General features: G+C 48.6%; 1 pseudogene; it reads left to right on the top strand.

The window, feature by feature from the left end:
• The first annotated feature begins 209 nt into the window (after positions 1–209).
• On the top strand, positions 210–2,276 carry LOC110585267 (annotated as a pseudogene).
• The last annotated feature ends 2,353 nt before the right edge of the window (positions 2,277–4,629 follow it).

Here is a 4,629-nt window from a genome sequence, read left to right as displayed (position 1 = left end):
TCAGTCACATGAGCCAATGAATTCGCCTTTGTTTTGAAACCACTAAGAGTTGAGTTTTTTCCATCCCTCTCCATAAAAGAGTATTGTGTGAAAACACCCTAAACTGTACCACACATGGTCTCATTCCCTTTCCACAACACTTTGTATACAATAGATATCTATATTTGCATGAGAACAAAAAGCACCAGACTCAGACCCAGACCCCGAGGATGGTGATGGAGCAGAGCAGTCCCACACACCACAATCCCTCCCCTAAAGTTCTGTGGACCCTGCCCAAGTTCTGCCAGGTGGGCAGACAGTAATGACCCTGCTTACAGGTGGAGAAACGTGGCTCCCAGTCACCCAGCAAGTTAATGGCATAGCTTGGAGGAGAACTTGGCCTCCTGGTTTCGTTGCCGTCTAAATCATTTACCCATCATCAAAGGAGAATGTCGGGCTTGGCTTGCACACACACACAATAACCAGGACACAAAAGGGAAAAATGGTGGTGGCAGGAAATCGGTCATGGTTGGGAAGAGACAATTATCTTTTTAAAAATCCCAGGATAGAAAGAATAAAGAAGCCAATTTGAGTGGGACAACCTTGTAGAACAAATTTATGAATTACCAGTGTGTGGCCCCAGATTCTAGAGAGTGGTGATGACTGTGAACACTGCAGTGTTTGTTGAGTGAATTGTGGATGGTGGAAGGTTTTGATTAGCTGTGGCTGTCACCCAACAAGTCAGTAAGGCCAGGATCTGACTCCCATCTCCTGGTTTCTAAGGATAGTGCTGTTTTTAGTACCCCAGTTTCATGTGCTCAGTGGTGTGAATTTTACCAGCTGCAAAATGACCAGGACTGAGAAGGCAAGTGGAAGATCTTAGATTTAGGTGGGGGATATGGTAGAATGGCAGAGCACCCATTCCAACCTACCCCTAGACTACCTTCATTAATGCAGAATCTAATAAGCTAAAAACATTTCCCAGAGCTCCTAGAGTTCTAGATGAATGTCATATCTCTGCTTCTTCATTGTAGCTGATGTCAAGTACCATCCTGTGGGTTTTCTGCAGCAATTTTCTACCCCTTATGGGCTGAGTTGTATTCCCCCAAATTCATAGGTTTGAGTTTTAACCCCCCAACATGGCAGAAATTGACCTTAATTGGAAATAGGGTCATTGCCGATGTAATTAGTTAAGATGAGGTCATACTGGAATACAGTGAACCTTAATCAATATGACTAGTGTCCTTATGAAGAGGCAGAATTTGGAGACAGACACCCACAGGGAGAATGTCACATGAACATAAAGGCAGACAGCAGCCTGATGCATCTCAAGCCAAGGAACATCAAAGACTGCCAGCAAACCACCAGAAACTCTACGAGAGGCCAGGAACAGATTGTCCCTCGCAGCCTCCAGACGGAGCCAACCCTGCCAACACCTTGCTCTTGGACTTCTAGCCTCCAGAATTTGAGACAATACGCTGTTGGTTCAGCCACCCAGCTCTGGTACTTTCTTATGGCAGCCCTAAGAAACTAATACAGGCAGTGTGCCCAATGGGCCCATGATCTGTCTCTTGCTTCAACAGTGTTTGGACAGAACAGACCCAAGGATGCCCCTTCTTCCAGCCTCTGGCCACCCTGCAACCTCTTTTCCAACCACAACCTTTGAGAACATCTTTACAGCCATCCTTTGCCTCTGGGACCAGCCAACACTGTATTTTGAGCTTAACTCCTTATTGCCAATGAACCATGAGCTTCCAAGAATTGTTCCACCAAGGTGGAGGCCACCGTCAACTGCCCGGTCAACATGCACCTGCAGGCCTCCTACACCTACCTCTCCCTGGGCTTCTACTTTGACCATGATGATGTGGCTCTGGATGCGGGCCACTTCTTCCATGAGCTAGCTGAGGAGAAGTGCAAGGGCACCGAGTCTTGAAGCTGCAAAACCAGCACACGGGTTGTGCCCTCTTCCGGGACCTGCAGAAGCCATCCCAACGTGCATGGATGCCATGGAAGCCCCATGGACCTGGAGAAAAATTTGAAGCAGGCCCTTCTGGAGCTGCATGCCCTGGGTTCTGCTGCACAGACCCCCTTTTCTGTGACCCGAAGAACCACTTCTTGGGTGGGGAGGTGAAACTCATCAAGAAGATGGTGACCGCCTGACCCACCTCTGCAGGCTGACAGGCCCCCAGGCGGGCTGGACGAGTATCTCTTCCACAGGCTCACCCTCAAGCATGACTAGGAGCCTCCAGAGCCCATCGGCCTTGGAGGGGGCCCTCGGGCGTGCCCCTTCTGCCTGAGCCTCTCCCTGCAGCCCCTAGGCAGCTTTTAATCCACCCTGGAGACCTCTCCCCAGCTGGAAACCAAATGGAAACATAAAGCTTTGTGGGGGAGGGGGGAGGAAGAAACTGGTAAAGAGCCTAATATAGAGCCCTTGCCGGCTTTGCGGGTAAGGAGGGGCAGCTGTGGAAGAGGTGAGGGTGGCTTCCTGACCCCTGCACTCATCTGCAACGGTGTGTCCTTCGAGCCCGCCGTGGAGCCGCCCTTTCGGAGCCCAGCACTTCTGACAGCAGCGGCCGTAGGGACCGCCCTGGAGGGACAGCCCTGCGGTGTCAGCAGCGGAGTCCTTAACAGCCCTGCTGGAAGCTTCTTCAGCCTTCCTAACAACGGTGGGAGCGCCCAGTTCCCCGTAGTGACTTCCTTTCTGCTTGGATGAGCAGGAGTGGTTTCCTCAGCTGAACGCTGACTCGTCCTAATTCCCTGGACGTTTCGCACCCTATTCAATTTCTGACCTTGCACAGCTCGCATTTGTGAGCTGTAACAAAAGAACGTTGTCAAAGACTCGTGTGCCTTTACCCGTTGAACAGTGACCCCCCATTCCCCTCCAGCCCGCTCCGGGCAACCAAGATTCTACTCTCCATCTCGATGAATTTTTTTTTTAAGATTTTATTTATTCATTTGACAGAATCAAACAGTGAGAGAGGGAATACAAGCAGGGGGAGTGGGAGAGGGAGGAGCAGGCTTCCCACTGAGCAGAGAGCCCGATGCGGGGCTCGATCCCAGGACCCTGGGATCGTGACCTGAGCCGAAGGCAGACGCTTAACGACTGAGCCACCCAGGCGCCCCTCGATGAATTTTCTGTTCTAGGAATCTCACAGCATTTGCCCTTTTGGGTCTGACCTATTTCACTTAGCATAATGCGTTCAAGGTTCACCCATGTTGTTGCATGTACCAGAATCTTGTTCTTTTTAGTGGCTGAGTAATACTTCATTGTGCATATATGCCACATTGTATCTATCCTTTCGTCCACTGATGGGCACTTGGGTTGTTTTCACATTTTGGCTATTATGAATAATGCTGCTGTGAACATCAATGTACAAGTATCTAAGTATCTAGGGGTTATTACTACTACTACTATTATTATTATTGCCCTCCTAATGGATGTGAAGTGGTATTTCATTATAGTACACCATTTTACTGAAATGGGATTATACCATGTATTTTCATCTGTACTAGGATTTTTAACCTCGATAATACACTGAGGACAGCTGTCTGTGCAATGATGTCTTTGAGAAATGGGCTTAATTACCATTCTAAGCATCTCTTCACTGTTACTTTCCTCTCAGAATCAAACTCAATCAATGACACAAAAGTCTTATGCTCACCAAAGAAAATATATGAAGCTTGATTTTTAACTCAAGGGTGATGGCCCTTTTCAATCCATGAATATCTCCCAACCAATCACCTCTGAGACATGCCTTTTGGGTCAGATGAGTATGAAGTTGGGGCTAGGGGGTGGGGAAAGGTTGGGGTCATAGGATCTCTGGGCTGGAAAATACTTACCATCCAGTCTCTGCTTGCATTCCTCTAGTGACAGAGAACTCATCACTTTACCGAGACAACTCATTAGCCCATTTCATCCTCGGGTAGGTCCACTGACTTAAAAAGTCCTTCTTATGTAGACATAAACTCTATCTCCCTGGAGGTCCCAATTGTACCACCTCAATCTCTTCCTTGATCACCTGTAGAGATAAGACAGCTCTTCCAGGTCCCGTGGGTCTCCTGTTCTCTAAGCCCTTCACCGTCCTGGTTAGGATTCCCCTTGCCCCTAGCTGCACCCACCCTCTGAAGACACTGAACTCACCAAGCACACTCTCATATCCACCTCCTAACAAGAAGCCCCGTTCCCCTCCCAGGATGCCTTACTCATACACACTAAGCCCAAGTCTCATTGACCTGTTTCCTCTGGGAGCGCGGGGATTTCAAGGCTGCTTTGCCACAGTCTGGAAAGAAAAGCCACTTCACAGAGCGGTTAATAAACATAAAGCACTCATAACTCCCAAGAGAAAGTATGAGAGGAAATAGAAACGGGTTTCAAAATGTCTGAGACAGATTTATAGAGACGAGTCTCAAATGGCTCCCATTTAGTTAGGCTTTTAAAATATCGTGGTGCCGGGACACCGCCTGTCCTAGGATCTGTCTCCAGGTCACTCCAATTCCTTGTCCTGACCTCTGGTGATGGGCTTCCTGATAACAGGGCCTGCTCAGCCAACTCACTGCTCAGCCAGACACAGGGTTCTCGGGTTTTGAAATGGTGGGTCTCTCTACAACTTACACTGGTAGTTGTTCTGTTTTTCTTTTCTGTCTTGATGG

The sequence above is a fragment of the Neomonachus schauinslandi genome, chromosome 7 (assembly GCF_002201575.2).
Source record: "Neomonachus schauinslandi chromosome 7, ASM220157v2, whole genome shotgun sequence".
NCBI classification, from domain to species: Eukaryota; Metazoa; Chordata; class Mammalia; order Carnivora; family Phocidae; genus Neomonachus; species Neomonachus schauinslandi.
This window is presented reverse-complemented; position numbering and strand designations above follow the sequence as displayed.